We start from the raw sequence: 19179 nt of genomic DNA, 5'->3' as shown, positions 1-19179 counted from the left end.
CACTTTGTCACTCTAGAGATTTTGAAGAGGAGTTTGGATACTCTATGGCAACAACTGTTCAAATGATAGGAGGAAATGAAGAATGTCTACTTTATCAGGTAGCCCTGAAAGACAAGCCATGGTCTGCACATCAAGTAAACTATATACATGAGAGCCAGAGTGACACTATTTGATTATTTGGATCTAAAACACCTAATTTGAGACTCTTTTAGGAACTTTTTTTGATCAATTTTTTTTTCAAAATTAATGTACTTTGTATTCTAAAACTATATTTTTTTTTTACTATATGACTAGTTTAATGAAAATGTGATTGACACTATTATTAGCATATCTTTATTTAGTTAAACGTTTAAATCAAGATCAGAGAATCCAAACTACAAAAGTGACCCTTTTAACAAAAAAAAAATGAACCTTTTAACAGAAAAAAGTGACCCTTTTAACAGAAAAAAGTGACATTTTCACATAAAAAAGTAACCATTTACATAAAAGTGACTCTTTTTATACATAAAAGTGACTCTTTCATGAATAGAAGTGATCCTTTTTCTACATAAAAGTGACCCTTTTCATAGCTAAAGTTACCCTTTCTAACAACTAAATCTACCTTTTTCTTGCTTAAAAGTTACCCTTTCTATAAGTAAAAGTTACCCTTTTATGCATAAAAGTTACCCTGTGTACTCACAATATTATCCCTTATCATGTATAAAGTTATTCTTTCTACGCATAGAAGTAACCCTTTCTATGCTACAAGTTCACCATTTTATGCAAAAAAAGTGACTAAGTTTATGTATGCACATACACACAACCAAAAACTTTACACTAAGTTTAATTACATCATTGAACTTAATGTATGCACATACATTAAGTTTTTTCATTGTTAAAAAAAAAACCCCTGACCTAATCAGCTAATAACTATCAATCACACTATTTAGAAGGAGTATACTTTTTTGCCTGCTTTTTTGCCCTTTTTCCTTTGGTCTTTTCTTCTTCTGCCTCAGCCTTTGCTACTGCTTCTGCTGCCATTTTTCTTTCTTCTGTTTCTTTCTTCTTCTTCTCAGCAATTGCAGCCTTTAATCTTTCTTCAACTCCATTGACATAAGCTGGATCTTTCTTCTTCTCGTTGAACTTGGGTAATTCTGACAACACATCATTCCTAGATTCATTCAAATCACACAGCACCAGTGTGGTACAGATCACTCATCGCAAAAATTTCCTTCCAATAATCTCACAACAGGAAAAAAAAAATTATCAATATGTAATTAATAAAAGCATTAGAAAGGAAAAAACTACAGAAACTATATAGATAATTACTGTTTTGAGTTCATTTAATTTGAACGATTCGCCAACAAAATGGAGCATGTGATACATGACAAAGACCCCACAGTCCAAAATGTCAACTTTATCTTTTCTCCATTCCAACTCAACAACTTCAAACACATAAGAAGGTAGCTGAGAACTCTTTGGATGATTTCATTTGCCAAGAAAAGCACCCATTTGAACACACTGACATAAAATACAAAAGTTTAGAATACATTAAAATCAAAAAAGTTAAAATGGAAACAATGAATCAACAGAAACATAACAAAAAATAAACACAAACATACCATGTGTGAACACAATTCTTTTGTATAATCAAGAGCAGAATCACGCCAGATAACATTGTCAAGATAATATACCAACTCTTTTGTATGATTAATAACAAACAAAATATAGTGATTCTCAATAAGAATAGGAAAATAGATCTGAAATAGCAAAATTAAAAGAGATTTAGACAGAGCATATCATAAACAGAACTCTTTAAAAGTTGTGACATTAAGTTTAGCATAAACATACCAGATCAGCATCCATTATATCACATTCTGGATTCTCACAGCTCACCCAACCTTCCCATAGATCGTGCAAATCCTTAACAGGACTAGAAAGGTTACCTTTGCCAATATTTTCACAAACATTCAAGAATGCAAACTATTAAAGTATAAGATCTCATTAATATATATATAAAGTAAATGTGTTAAAATATAAAAAAAAAAAAAAAAGAAATAACTTACACTTTTCCTCACACCAAAGAAGAATTTTCGAGGACCAGTAGCCTCAAAACATGCTTTCTCATTCAAATACAGACAGTAGCAATCAATAATGCACCATCGAATCCTGAGTGGAGCAACAAGGGACACCATGTCTTCTCTTGGAATTAAAAAATTCATTCCAAAAGTAACAAGGCTCTCACTGAAACAATATAAAATAAGATCAGCATTAAAAAAAATAGAGGAAAAAAAACAGATAAAAAAATAATTATCATAAAAAATGACACTTAACTTCCTATTCATTGAAACATCCTTCAACAAACAATAATCGAGAACTTCCAAATGTAACTGAGGCAAATTCCTGAAAATCCGAGCATTGCCCTTCAAAAACAGAGTTACAAAAGGCACCTGCACACCTACTGGTCCACAGTCCAAAGAGCATAGAGATTTATTTGCTCTGATGATACGTCCAGCAGGTTCATTTTGATCAATATGCCTAACAGGAATATTTTCAGTAGGATCATGAATGATACCAGAAGGTCCAAAACCATTAAGACCTTCATTAACCATTTTTCCATGACCATTGTCATCATCCTTAGGAATATCTTCATTCAAACCTTGTGCAGGTTCTTTTTCAGGAACAACATCTTTATCACCTTCTGTAGGTTCATAAAAACCACGAAACAAATCATGTACAGACTTCATTTTATTACACTCATCAATTAAACCATCTAAAATCTTCAGATAATGAGGATCAGAGAGTAGTTGTTCAGTTTGAGAAACTGGATCAGAATCATCAGAAGATAATGAAACACTTCTGCGATAAGTAATCAGCTCATTCAAGGTTTGAAAACCAGTTGACTGAACAAATAATAAAACATCCATATTTCATTTAAACAAAAGAAATGTTTCATGAACAACCTACAAACATATGAACAAAAATAAATAAATAAATAAATAAATGTTACAAATAAAAATAATAAAATAAGTAAAAATTCAAAATATATGCTTAAAGTGACCCTTTTAAATGCATAAAGTTACCCTTTTATATGCATAAAGTAACCCTTTTAACTAAATATTTAGGATAACTTTAATGCATATAAAGGGTAACTTTGGTGCAAATAAAGGGTAAATTTTGTACACAAAAGGGGTAACTTTTTTTTTTTTTGACAACCAAAAGGGTAACTTTTGTGCACATAAAGCAATAATAACTAAACATATAAAAAAACAGAACACTTACATTAGTTGAAATTTCTTTAATTTCTTCATCGGTCTTAATACCTTCTGGAAGCTCAAATGCAACAATGCGGCCAGTTGTACCACTTGTAGAAGCACCCTTATCATATCCCAAAGTAGGAGGTTTCTTAAAAACAGTTTCCCTAAAATTAAGCTGTGACACAGGATATGTAAAATTATCCAACGGTCCTTGCCCATAACCACCAGCTTTGATCTCTAACTTAATCCGCTTCTTAATCTTTGCATCCATCCAATGTTGAATCAAAGGAAGAGTACTACTTTCCTTTTCACCTTGAAAATTTAAACGATGAAAATACATAATTTGCAAAGCCAGCAAACAACCACTAACATTTTGAGCAGTTTCATCATTCTTATACTTCTGAACAGCCTTCTTTAACTTTTTCAAAACATATGAACACCAATCGAAAGTTTTAATTTCATCAACTTCTTCAACAGCTTTCAGCAACTTCAATGAAACAATCCTATTAGTAGTAGGAGCTAAAAATCTAGACATAGCTTGAAGAACAAAACACCTCTTAAATTCTTCCCCTCCATCAACCAAATCAACCATCCGAGACTCCAATTTTGACAAATGAAGAGGTTGCTTACCAGAAAGACCATAATCAGATCTCCATGCCTGAATGATATGTTTATCTACATTTTCATCTTCAGAATTTTTATTAAGTTCAGGAACGCAAATATCACTCAAAGGCAAGCAAAACACATCGCATATATCATTTCTAGTAACAACAAATTCTTTACCAATAGCAATGGTAAACATGCAGCTACCACCATTGAAATTTTCAACAAGCCAAGGTAGCATTTGACGATTAAGAGTTTTCAATTTTAGATGTAATAAACCACCAAAACCAATTTCTTCAACAGCCTGTTTTTGCTTAGGACTAAAGTTCTGCAACAAAATTTCCAATGAATATGGTCTACACCTTGCAATCAAGCTTCTTTGCTCCCTATATAATAAAAAAATGTAACTGAAATAGTATAAAAAATGCAAAAAAAAACTATGTATGTTTACACAAAAGACTCAGAATCAAAATCAGCAAGCATTTCATAATCAGAATCTTGCACTGTTTTAGCTTTCTTAGGTACAATTTTGGCCTTCTTAGGAACTATTTTGGCCTTCTCAGACTCTGGTTTGGCATTCTTAGAAATAATTAAGCCCTTCTCAGGAATTGTCACGGCCTTTTTAGGTACTGCTTTGCTCTTCTCAGGAACTGTCTGGGCCTTTTTAGGTACTGATTTACCCTTAGCAGGCTCTTTAGGCTTTCCTTTTCCTTTTGTAGGCAATTTATAACGATATCCACCTATTGAACCACCTGTATCTAATTATTACAGAGAAATAACAAAAAAATTACAACTTCAGAAATTACTCATGGAAAAATTTAGAATAATGTGCATAAATGACCCTTTTAAATGCATAAAGTAACCCTTTTAATAGCACAAAGTGACTCTTTTAACAGCACAAAGTGACCCTTTTAACAGCACAAAGTGACCCTTTTAACAGCAAAAAGTGACCCTTTTATATGCATAAAGTGACCCTTTTAACAGCATAAAGTGACCCTTTAAACACAAGTAACCCTTTTAACTGAAAAAGTTACCCATGTAACAACATACAGTGACCCCTTTTAACAGCATAAAGTGATCATTCTAACATCATAAAGTGAACATTGTCAAAGCATATAAATGACACATATGTCTATTACTCAAACACAATGAACAATGCACAAACACAATGCACATATGCATGTTAATCAAACACAAATGCACAAACACAATGCACATATGCATGTTAATCAAACACAGATACACAAACACAATGCACAAACACAATGCACATATGCATGTTAATCAAACACAGATACACAAACACAATGCACAAACACAATGCACATATGCATGTTAATCAAACACAGATACAGAAACACAATGCACAAACACAATGCACATATGCCTATTATACTCATACTCAAACCAAAACATAAAACCTAAACCTAAAATCAGTTTAATTAGCATTCTCTGCTAAAAACCTAACATGCAAAATTAAAAGAATAATAAGCAATGATAAAAAAATTATGAAAATAAACATGAAAAATAGGTATAACATTAAACAACACAACAACACATATATAACAAATTTTTAACCAATTATAAACAATGAACAAAAAAATAAAGCAAAATTAAACATATTAACTTCAAAATTCAAATTCAATTATCAGAATCTGCATGAAAAATCAAGTGAAAACTATAAAAATAACATGCACTACTAATTCAACATATATAAGCAAAAATTCAATTGAAAATTTTGGAAAAGTGATGAAAAATTTAAGTAAACACACCTTCTTCAACATCTGAAGACTTCTTTGTAATGTTCTTCTTAACCATTGCAGAATAAAACATTACAAAAATCGAAAACAAAAACAAAATTAAAATACCTAAAAATCGAATAATCAAAACAACTTAAACTAACAAAAATCGCAAAAAAAATAAGTAAACGAACCTGAATATAGCAAATAAACTTCGAAATTCAAATGCACAGAGCAACAATCGATTGTAGAAGATAGATTGAAGAGAGCGAAAATGGTGTTCGAAGAGAGAGAAAATGGCGAATTGAGGAAGAAACAAGAGAGAGAAAGTAGTTTGCTGAATAATGAAGAAGAAAGAGAAAATTTCGCTTTTTGTTAAATTTGAAAAACCTGTCGCGCACGTGTGAGTAAAAAAGGAAACAATATTTGTTTCCTTTAAGCAGTTGATTTACACTAAATTAGTGTAAATCCGCCTTTAATGAACATTTGTGAAATAAATTAACGTTGTCGTTAAATCTTACCATTGTTTCGCGTATTTCCAAGGTGCTTCAATTTATTCATTTATTTTTTTATTACATCGCTTCAACTTATTTAAGTTACATGTATTTTTAATTTGTATTTTGAACTCTTAGATAAATAAATCCGTAAGCATATGGTTTGATTAGATCAGATTGACTTTTATTTTTATATTTTGTTACTAAGTAATTTATGATGAAAGATGCCGTATGTTTTTATGATCTAATTTATAAGTATGTACGGGGAAATAATAAATAGAAACACTTTATTTCATTCTAATAATTTTTTCAATCCGTGCATCGCACAGGTCTAATCTAGTTTTGTTTAAACGAGAAGATATTACCTATGTTTTTTTTTTTGGTGTTTAGAGAGCCACAAGGGCGGGGGTGAAAATCGATCCCAGGATCTTCTGAAATCGGGAGGGAAACTCTAACCACTTGAGTTGTCCCTATGTGATTGCAAATTTGCAACTTATTGCTAGACGTGATTTATGGGTGTTGTTTGACTAAATTTTATAATACTCCATCAATTTTACAATGGTAGTCCCATTTAGATTCTTTTTTTTTTTTTTTTTTTTTTTTTTTTTTTTTTTGTGAAAAACCCATTTAGAATCTTTTGGCTATTAAAAATTAGAGAAAATGTTCTAAATTTCTCTCTCTATACAAGAACAAATATAGTCATGTGAGATTTAGTTTTATTCGTCTAATTTTTATGATTTTTGCTAGTATGAGATTAAAGATATTTGAGATTAAAGATATTTGCGATCAAAGATTTGCATCGATACACGTAAATGAGACTAACATTATGAAACGTAGGGAGTAATAATATTTTATTTCCTAAAAAAATCAATTGAGGTATACAATTAATTATACAAAATTAACAATTTAAATAGAAATACAATATTATTTAAAATTTTAATTTAAATAAGGCAAATTTGCAAATCTATATAGGGAATATGTAATTTCATAATCTAATATTTATCATGTCCATAACATAAGAAGGTCATTACCAAAATATGTAAAACACTGTTTTCCTATGTAATGACCATAAGTAGTTTACCTATTCCACAAACAAGCTCGTGAAAAATTAATTACATTTTTTCAAATCAAATTGATGGGACTCAAAAAGAAAAAAAATGAAGGGTTGTCTTCTCTGATTAACAGTCGAAAAAATGCCAATCATTCAACTAAATCACTATGGCAATGGTCACTATGATATTAAAAAACACTTATGCGGGTAATCCTTCCTTAACAAGTACTTAAAAATGAGATTGTTGTCGTTGAGATTTTTTAATGAACAAAAACCTAAAAATTAAAAGTAAAATCAACAAAACGCTAAGTCGAGCTTCTAAATTTCCCCCTTAAAGAAAGTCCAGATTTGTTGGTGTTGTCTTCTTCCTATAATTTTCCTGATGTGACAGATAGAACGTGGATGGGTACAGTGGAATGAGGTAAACTGGTGAAGGCCCAAAAATATACCACCATTGATGAACAATTTTAATTGTAAGTATAATTTTCAAAATTAATTAACATAAAAAAAAATAGATTAGATTTTCATAATTTATAAATATGTATTTCTAAATAAAATACATGTATTAAAAAGAATACATATTATAAATATAATTTTAATACATTATGGATATTAAAACTAATTCAAAATAAAAATCAAAATACAAAATATGGACCAATTAGATTTCGCCATATCAGCAATTATGGTGCCTTTTTTAAAGATTGACATTGTAGAATTTTCATATAAGATATACTACATGAAAATCCTTAAATCTAGTGCCAACTACTATAGTACTTACTACTTACGACTCTAGTTAGCAAAGTACGGAGTAAACGTTTCTAAGTTATCAATTAGTTGTTGGTGTAGTGGTGATTGAGACTACACTTGGTAGGGAGGACCTGTATTTGATCCCCGCAACAATAATTGGGAGAAGAATGGAACCTAACCACCTAGAACTGATCCGAATCCGGATTAGCCCAAACGATGAACCGGGTAAAACACCAAAAAAAACGTTTCTAAGTTTCGATTTTGTTCAAAAACAAAAAAAAAGTTCCAATTTCTCCCCTTGAAATCCTGTTCTTATACAATGGTGGACGAATTACCGACGGATTTGTGGACGCAGATCTTAGCGAGGCTGCCGGTGAAAATCTTAATAAGATTGAGGTGTGTTTGTAAAAGCTGGTGTTCTTTAATTGATTCTTCTGATTTTATTTTTTTGCATCATCAAATTTACCACAACAAACCCAAGTATGTGATGGCCATGGGATTATATAAATCTACCGTTTATAGTATCGACACATTAAAAAATAATACTACCTCCGTTTTTATTTAGTTGACACGTTTTGACTTTAACACTATTCACACACCTCCATTTGACCGTGTTTTGTGCTTTATACATAATGAAAAATATAGTCATGTGGGATCTTGACCATCTTGTTAGATTCGTCACGTTATATACTTTTAAAATATTAACTTTTCATAATTTTTGCTTATCGATAATTAAAGATATTAATGATTGAATAAGTGTATTGACAAACGTGACTAAAGAAACATGTCAACTAAAAAGAAACGGAAGAAGTAATGTACTTTTATACTTTTATGGATTAATTTTGATAAAAGTACATTATTGGCCTGATAATTGTGTTGTATCAGCAAAGAACTCTTATGGATTAATTTTGATACTTTTCTTTGAGATACTTTATAATCCTTGCATTCGAAAGTTGTTAGTCATTCCTCCTTGTCCTTTGATTTCTATGGGATATAGCATAGGTTATTGGCTAGGTGTTGCTCCGTTTAGTAAGGATTATAAGTTGCTTGCTTACGGGTATCTTAATCTTCTCGAGTTTTCAATCGCGATTTATTCATTAAACGATCGCCTTTGGAGGATCAAAGATAGGTCGGATGCTCACGTTCGAGGCATTTCAAGTTTTATAGATGGGGATAAATTTAATTGTAACTAGGTTAGATCTCGTGTCATGCACGGTGATCTATAGTTATAAATTAAATTATCCCTCTACGATGCACGATATAATAAATTTATTTGAAATAAATATATTTTATATATGTACCTCATATGAGGAAAAAAAATATAGAAGCATAACCATTAATTGCAATGATTTTTGGATCTAAATAATTTTAAAGATAGTAAAAATTTAACCAAATTATACAATACGGAGTACTCTTAAACCGAGAGTAATTATATTTGGAATCCAGATAGTTTTTTTTTATAAATCCATAATAATGTAAAAAAAAATATAGAAATAACATATTATAATAATTGTCTTAAAAAAATATACTCTGTGTATATAATTTAATAATTTAAGGTAAAAAATAAGAAGGTTTTAAAAAATAAGTAAAAATAAAAATAAGAATATGATGTCAGCAATTGATTTAGGCGGGAAATTTTTTTACCACAATTTGACATCTGTACAATTTAAATAGGGGACGATTTCAGCGGTTGTTACTTTAGTTATATTTGTAGAAGGGGTGTGTATTGGTTTGGATTTGATCAGGACAAACCTCGAGGCTTACATACTCAGCTTGGGTGGTTCGATTTTGATTCCGAGGAATTTAGCTTTGTGGATTTGCCTGATGCTCTTAAAAAAACAGGGCTCATCATTAAAATTATTTTTGTCCTTGGTGAGTCGTCTATAGCAGTTTTCGGTATGTCTTCGGGTCGTACCTGTATATGGGTTATGGTCGATGAGGATGGTGGTGGTAAATCACTAAATCATGGTGGCTGTGGTATAATGGAGATTCAAGTGTAAAAGCCTTTTGGTTTCTTGCAAGAAGTTTTCGTACGGGGGTTTTCAATGCTGAGAAGAATACATTTTTCGTATTTAATAAGCGGAGATTGTATTCTTATAATTATAAAAGTCACCACATACAACTTATGGGAAATTATTCAAATTATAATAATCATGGTCCTAGTAGATATTTAGACATTTTTAAGGAGAGTTTAGTACTGCATAAATGAGTGTTATGTTGCTTGTTCTTCATCTTTACTTTAAATAATGGTTCTGTAATACGAAATTGCTGAATGTTTAATATGGCTTAAATCTATTTCACTCTTAGTTTTCATACTAATGTTACTTCACCATTAGTTTGAAGTGTTATGTTGCTTGGTCTTCGTCTTTACTTTAAACAATGGTTTTGCCATACGAAATTGTTGTATTGGTTTAAATCTATTTCACCCTTTGGTTTCATACTAATGTTAGTTCACGGCTTAATGTGAAGTGTTTTGTTGCTTGTTGACACACCGACATACCAAGAAGTGAACACTTTATTTGAGATCTCTAGTAATGGAAAATTATTGCCTGTGCTTAAGAGACTTAATAATGATTAAGTTATAGAGTAATCGAGATGAGAGGATTGAAAAGTACAGAAATTGGATGTGGAAAGACGCTAATTACACAGTAAGAAAATCTAATTGCATAGTCTCACATTTTATTAAAATCATAACTAGCACACCAATGTTCATATATTTGAATCACACACTAACAAATGACAATGAACGAAAGATTTAAATCTCAGTTGTGTAGGAGTTACACAATTTACGAATTGCTAACTCAAATAACAATAAGAGTATATGAAGGAGATACAAATATGGGTTACAACCCGGATAACAAAAATGAACTTCTTCTCAATATATATATATATATATATATATATATATATATATATATATATATATATAGAAAATAAAACTCCTTTTATCTCCCCGCTCATTCTCTTAAACTTTATCCTTTTCTATTTCTCTTTCTGATGCTTCTACATATTACAATAAAACAAAAAACACATATATTTATAACATATTCTTTTCTAATAATTTAAAGGATGTAATTAACTTTAATTGTTAATCACCTCTTAAATTATCACATTCTAAAATTAGCATTCTAATAAAAGCTAGTTAAAGCTTGGAGTTTCAACATACCCCCTCAAACTTTAACTATCATTCCAAGCATTTCTCTCATTTTTTTAAATGTATCAAGTGATAGAGGCTTTGTAAAAATATCTGCAACTTGCTCGGTAGTATTACAATACTTGAGCTCAATTGTTCCTTGTTTGACTTGATCACGTAGGAAATGAAATCGAGTATCAATATGTTTAGATCTCCCATGTTGAACTGGATTTTTCACAAGTTTTATTGCTGACACATTATCTACATAGGTCGTAGTTGGTCCTTCTTGAACATGTCCAATTTATTTCAGTTAATTCCTCAACCATAACCCTTCACAGAAGGCAGATGAAGATGCAATATATTCTGCTTCGCAACTTGACAATGCCACAACTGGTTGTTTTTTCGAACTCCAAGTGAAGGCAGTAGAACCCAAGTAGAAAGCATATCTAGTTGTACTTTTTCGTTCTTCTTGATCTCCGGCCCAGTCACTATCAGAATAGCCGTATAATGTTGCTTCATTTCCATAAGCATAAAACATTCCATATTCTAAGGTACCCTTTATATACCTTACTATTCTCTTTGTAGTACACCAATGTGACTCTTTTGGTGTTTCCATGTATCTGCTGACAAGTCCAACTCCATATACAATATCTGGCCTTGTGATAGTTAAGTACCTTAGGCTTCCAACTAGACTCTTGTACAAAGTTGGATTAATTGATTTTCCTTCTCCAGCTTTCGTCATCTTTATTCCTGTTGCGATAGGAGTGCTCATGGGTTTACATAAATCCATCTTAAACTTTTCAAGAATCTCTTTTGCATATTTCTTTTGTGAAATGAAATTCCATTTTCACTTTGTTCTACTTCTATCCCAAGAAAGTAATTCATCAGCCCACAGTCAGTCATTTCCAATTCTTTGAACATGGCCCTTTTGAAATCTTCGAACATACTTTCATTGTTCCCAGTGAATAGTAGATCATCAACATATAGGCTGACAACAAGAATATCATCACCCTTTTTCTTCACGTAGACAGCATGTTCATACAGGCATTTAGTAAAACCGTTTTTTATCAAATATCCATCAATGCGTGCATTCCATGCACGAGGAGCTTGTTTTAAACCATAAAGTGCTTTTTTCAAACGAAGCACTTTATCTTCTTGTCCCTTGACAATAAAACCTTCTGGTTGTTCTACGTAAACTTCTTCTTCGAGAATGCCATTTAAGAATACAGATTTTACATCAAGCTGGTATATCTTCCATTTATGATGTGCTGCAAGTGAAATCAACAATCTTACTGTATCTAATCGAGCTACGGGAGCACATACTTCATCATAATCAACTCTGTATTTTTGTTTGTAACCTTTTGCTACAAGTCTTGCCTTGTATCTATCAATGTTTCTGTCAGCACCTCTCTTTATCTTATATACCCATTTTACACCAATAGCCTTATGGCCTTTTGGCAATGTAACGAGTTCCCATGTATTATTCTTCTCTATTGATCGAATTTCCTCTTTCATAGTTGATATCCATTCTTTTTCTCTAACAGCTTCTTCAAAATTAATCGGTTCATGATCTGCATACAGGTAAAATAAATCAACTTCTTCAACTTCAGTTGTATTCTCATAGATATCTCTTAAGCTTCTCATCTTAAGAGGTGTTTTTGATGATGAATTTGATCCTTCAGTTGATAGTGACGATGATGAATCATTATTATTTCGTGGAGTGTTTGGTGGAGTTTGTTCATAACTCTTCTCCTTAACATCATCATACTCTTCAAACACAATTTTCTCTTTCTCTTTTTCATGGTCATCCCATTTCCAAGATTCTCCTTCGCTGAATATTACATCCCTACTCTCAATCAACTTTCCAGTGATTGGATTATATAATTTGTAAGCTTTACACTGTGAACTTTACCCAATGAAGATACATTTTTTACCACGATCATCCAACTTCTTTCTATTTGCTTCAGGTATTTGAGCATAGGCAATGCACCCAAATACTCTCAAATGTTCAACATTTGGCTTTTCACCACTCCATGCTTCTTGTGGAGTCATATTTTTCACACTTTTCGTTGGACAACGATTAAGAATATAAGTTGTCCAGGCAATAACTTCGGCCCAGAATTGCTTCGGCAATCCCCTTTCTTTTAAGATGCTTCGTGTCATGTCTAGAATTGTTCGATTCTTCCTCTCGGCAATTCCATTTTGTTGAGGTGTATAGGAGGCTGTGAATTGTTGCCGAATTCCAGTAGCTTTGCAATAATTTTTGAATATATTTGATCTATATTCACCCCCTCGATCTAATCTCAGGTTTTTCAGCTTATATCCACTTTCGAGCTCGACCCAAGCTTTGAATTGCATAAATGTATCAAATGCAGTTAATTTCTCCTTCAACATATACACCCACAATTTCCTGCTATAATCATCAATGAAGGTAATAAAATAACGATTACCTCCCAAAGATACTGGTTCCAGTGGTCCACAAATATCTGTGTGTACCAATTCTAATGGTGCTTTCGCTCTCCATGATAACCCCTTATGAAATGGAAGTCTAGCTTGCTTTCCAGCCGTGCATATTTCACAAACTTGTTTAGGATCTTCAATGGTAGGCAAGCCATGCACCATGTTCTCCGATTGTAAAATTTTTAGGCCATTGAAATGCAAATGCCCAAAACGTTTATGCCATTTCCATGACTCGTTCTCGATAACACCATAGAAGCACTTTTGTACCTCAGTGTTAAGTTGCAGCGAAAACATGCGATTCTTCACCATTTTTGATTGAGCAATAAGTCTTCCACTTTTATCTTTAAGTTGAAGATTATCACCCTCCATATGAACAATATATCCTTTTTCAAGTAGTTGCCCAATACTAAGGATATTACTTTTCATATTAGGCACGTAATAAACATTTGAAATGAATTCTTCATTTCCATTATTCTGAAATATTCGTATTTTTCCTTTACCTTTAACTTGTAGTTTGGATGAATCTCCCAAACTTACATTACCTTGAACCTTCTCATCCAGGTCAATAAAATATTCTTTTCTGCCACACATGTGGTTGCTCGCACCAGAATCGAAAAACCACACGTCTTGTTGATTACTAGCCTCTTCATGCGCTAGCAACAATGTAGGACTTTCCTCATTGTTTTTGGATGATTCAACGAAATTTAAATGATTTCCCTGGTCCTGTTGCTCCAACATTCAAATGCATAATGTCCATATTTTTGACAATTATAGCATTGAATGTATTTTCCCTTGCCACGTTCGTTGAAACTTCTTCCTCCTCTGTTTGACCCTCTTCCACGGCCAAAACTCCTCTCATTATTTTGGTTACGAGGTTGGTAGTTACCACGACCTCTACCGCCTCGTCTCGAAAATTGCCTCGTCAATTTCCTCCTCTTTGTTCATTTGATGAAAATCTTGATTCAAGTGCTTGTTCAGTTACAGCCGGTCCATCATTCTTCAGAATTCTTTGTTCATGCACCTGAAGTGATCCCATGAGCTCTTCTATTGATAATGTATCAATATCTTTTGATTCTTCAATCGTTGGTAATACATGATTAAATTTTTTGTTGCACGATCGAAGAATTTTCTCAACAATTTTCTTATCTTCAATTTTTTTTCTCCATTTTGTTTTTGTTGGGTTACATTTGTAAGAAGCCGAGAAAAATAATTAGAAATGGTCTCAGTTTCTGTCATTTTTATTTCTTCGAATTCACCTCGTAGGGCTTGTAGACGGATTTTTCTAACTCTCTCGACACCTTTAAATATTGTTGCAAGCGTGTCCCAAGCTTCTTTGCTTGTGGTTGAATTTGAAATCTTCACAAATGTCTCACGGTCTAAACCTGCATAGATCAAAAATAATGCCCTTTGATCTTTCTTCTGATTTTCCTTCAATTCTTCTTTTTGTTCATTAGTTAACGAAACCTTTGTTACATCAGATGGTTTTTCAAAATCATCACTTACAACGTCCCATAAATCCCGGGAGCCAAACAACGCTTTCATTTTGATACACCAATCTTCATATTGGTCTTTAGACAATTGGGGTACTTGTGGTTGAACAAAGTTTGTAGACATCTTATGGTATTGATATTGAAACAATAACGTGGCTCTGATACCAAGTGTAGGAGTTACACAATTTACGAATTGCTAACTCAAATAACAATAAGAGTATATGAAGGAGATACAAATATGGGTTACAACCCGGATAATAAAAATGAACTTCTTCTCAATATATATATATATATATATATATATATATATATATATATATATATATATATATATATAGAAAATAAAACTCCTTTTATCTCCCTGCTCATTCTCTTAAACTTTATCCTTTTCTATTTCTCTTTCTTATGCTTCTACATATTACAATGAAACAAAAAACACATATTTATAACATATTCTTTGCTAATAATTCAGAGGATGTAATTAACTTTAATTGTTAACCACCTCTTAAATTATCACATTCTAAAATTAGCATTCTAATAAAAGCTAGTTAAAGTTTGGAGTTTCAACAAGTTGGACCTAAAACTGAGAAATCATACTTATTGAAACACTATCACCAAATACCTAGAATAATTAGTTAGAAAATTTCTGTACTATGACAATAACCAAAGTCTAATTTGTACTAAAGATATAACAGCCTTCTGATGCAACTACATACTCTGCCTTCCTGTTGCCACTTCCCTTATAACTACTTCGATCAGACCATTCAGACGATTCACCTTGCGAGTGTTTCTGGATTTGCCAGACCCACTGCATTAGCTGTCAGTCGGGCCTCTTCATCATCAGATGTGCCGATGTTAGGCAAGACAGGCATTCCCTCTTCATCAGCAGATGTATTGATGTCAGGCAAGACAGGCATTTCTTCTTCAACATCATCAGATGCATCGATATCAGGCAACACAGGCATTCCATGCTGCTGCTGTTGCTGATCCTGCTGCGCGTCTTGGTTCTGTTGGACCTCTTCATCAGATGCAGCTGCATTATTGTCATCAGGCATTCCATGCTGATGTTGTTGCTGATCTTGTTGCGCGTCTTGGTTGTGTGGCATTATGATTGGGGGAGCACCTGTCTGATGATTCACAATAGTTCTCTCAGTAGATGAAATCCGAAGAGATGAAACACTGTCAAAGATTAAAACAATGTTACTGTCACTGCCCTCATTGCTATCATATTCAGCCACAAGTTTTGCTATCATATTCACGCCCTCTGTTGATTTCCCTAGCAGACGGCAGAAGCAATACATCCCTCTGATCATCCACAGGAACACTCACATTCGGATCACTCGGTGCAAGAAACGGATCATTCAAGAGATCAGTTACAGTAGTCACAACAGTTGTAGGAATCAGACACCTCCGAATGAACTTCTTAAGCTGCTGATCTTTCACTCTTTTTAGTTCAGCAGGCATTCCACGCGAATCAACCGGTCTCCTCTGTACATCTTCCTTAGTCAACATCTGTAACACGGTCATCCCAAAATAGTATATCTCAGACCGCAAAATATAAAAAAGATCAGCACTAGCATCAGGAGTAAGTGGTGTTTCCCAACCCATAGACGCGGCTTCACTCAGATCTCCTATCTTAACTGAACCTGTTTCTCCAACAACAATGTCTTCACACCTGATACTATGATGAATAATCGCCGGACTTCGTTCGTGAAGATAATGTAACCCTTCAAGAATCTGTCGACACCAAATCTTGATTGTAGGCAATGCAGTACTGATAAAAAACGAGCGATTATTCCTGATAAAAACTCTCAAATTACAAGAATATAACTGAGTAATCATGTCAACCGTGTTCGAGTTTGGATCAACCCAAGAATCGTAGCATTTCAGTATACTATAATGGTCAGATCCATCAAATCTTGAGCTTCATCCATCAAACCATCATAATTTTCCTCTGTTATATTCTTCTTAATCCAAGCAATAACTCTGTTATTAACGCTGTCTAACCCCTGGTAAACCACTTTTGATACGTCTTCTTCAATGGTGTTATCGTACTTTGTGTATTGCCTTATCGTACCATCGTCTCCATGTGAACTCGAAGCCACCATTACTAGTTAATAACAACAGCAAAACTGTTGAGATAATATTTTGGAAGATAATATTTTAGGAAATATTGTTAGCTATCTTTATGTAAATATTTGATTTGATATTGTTCCTAAGATAATTAGGAATATTTTATTGTAACCTATATATGTACTTGTGGTGATATAATGAAATCTTGAGGAATTGAGTTAATTTGACATGGTATACAGAGCCGAGGTTTAGGTATCCAAATTTTTTTTTCAATTAACTACAATTGGTGATGGCGAAGGAAGACAGTAATGTTCCGCCACCACCACCCCCTGTTGATCTAGACTATCATCTGGGATCGAGTGATCATCCCGGAATTATTATTACCCCAATTAAGCTACGTGGAGAGAATTATGACGAGTGGGCGAAGGCTATGCGTCGTGCTTTGATTGCGAAGTGGAAGTATGGGTTTGTGGATGGCTCGTTGAAGGAGCCTGCTGCCGATTCTCCGCAGAGGAAGCACTGGATAGCAGTCAACTCCATGCTTGTTTCCTGGGTTAGTAACACGTTGGATGAATCATTGCGTTCCACCGTTGGAGATTATGACTACGTGCGTGAATTATGGGTACACTTACAGCAGAGATACTGCGTTGTAAGTGGTACTAGAGTGTGTCAATTGAAGAATTCTTTGGGTGAGTGCAAGCAAACATCCACGGAGTCGGTGACGGAATATTTTGGTCGATTATCCAAAATATGGACAGAGCTGCTGCAATATTCTAGAGTTCCGAAGTGTTCTTGTGGGCAGTGTACGTGCAATATTGCCAAGCAAGTAGGTGATATTCGAGAAGAAGATTACTTACATTATTTCTTGATTGGCCTAGATGATCCGTATGAGGCAATCCGGGCTCAATTGTTGGCGCAAACACCCTTGCCTCATGTGGATAGTGCGTACCAAGCAGTGATAAATACAGAGAGACTTCGCTCTAAGGATGGAAAGCCGAAGGACAATGTTATGGCATTTAAAGTAGACTCACGAGCTAAGGCGAGCTCGGGTGAAGGTGAAAGACCCTTTTGTACCCACTGCAATCGGGAAGGTCATGATAAAGAGAGTTGTTATCAATTGATTGGTTTTCCCGAATGGTGGGATGAAAATCGCAGGGGAGGTAGAGGCCGCGGTCGAGGTGGTCGTGGGGGAAGCAAAGGAAGTCGTGGTGCTAATGGGGGCCGAAATTCTGCTTCTCAGAGTACTACACATAGGGCGAATGCTGTACAAGGGGGAGTGAATAGTGCAGCGGGCAGCAATCAATCTTCCTCTACGCAAGGTCTTGCGGGTGTGACATCTGACCAAGCTCAACAAATCATTGAATTGTTGAGTAATAAATCTAAGTCTCGCTTAGAAGGTAAGACAAAAGTCCCGTGGATCGTAGATACCGGAGCCTCTAATCATGTAACGAATGATTTGTCTCTTATGAGGAACATTAAAACAATTCAAAATTGTCCGGTAGGATTACCGGATGGTCAAACGGTGAATGCGAATCAATTGGGTTCGGTTACACTAGAGGGTGGTCTTGTTATTGATAATGTTTTATTTGTACCAAATTTGAATTGTAACTTAATTTCTGTTACTCAATTAAGTGATGAGTCAAGATGTACAATACAATTTACTAACAAAATTTGTGTTATTCAGGACCAGTCGACGAGGATGGTGATTGGCGTGGGTGAACGAGAAAACGGACTTTATTTTTTCCGAGGCGTGCCGCAAGTGAAGGTGCTAGCAGTGGATTGTGTGGTAGATCTTTGGCATCAACGCATGGGTCATCCGTCGGAGAAAGTTTTGAGGTTACTTCCGCCTGTGAGTAACTCAATTAGAAAGAATAATAATGTGTGTGATGTATGCCCTCGTGCAAAACAATCTAGAGATAGTTTTCCTATTAGTGAAAATAAAGCTAGTGATTTGTTTGATTTAGTTCATATAGACTTGTGGGGGTCTTACAAAGTTCCCTCGTCGTGTGGTGCTAAGTATTTTTTGACAATAGTAGATGATTATTCTAGGGGTGTTTGGATTTATTTGATTAGCAATAAAACTGAAGTTGAATTTCATTTTCTCAATTTTATTGCCTTAATAAAACGTCAATTTAATAGAGATATAAAAGTGG

Source organism: Chenopodium album, chromosome 11 (genome assembly GCF_948465745.1).
Source record: "Chenopodium album chromosome 11, dcCheAlbu1.1, whole genome shotgun sequence".
NCBI lineage: Eukaryota > Viridiplantae > Streptophyta > Magnoliopsida > Caryophyllales > Amaranthaceae > Chenopodium > Chenopodium album.
The sequence above is the reverse complement of the archived record's forward strand: the minus strand, read 5'-3'. Positions refer to the sequence as shown.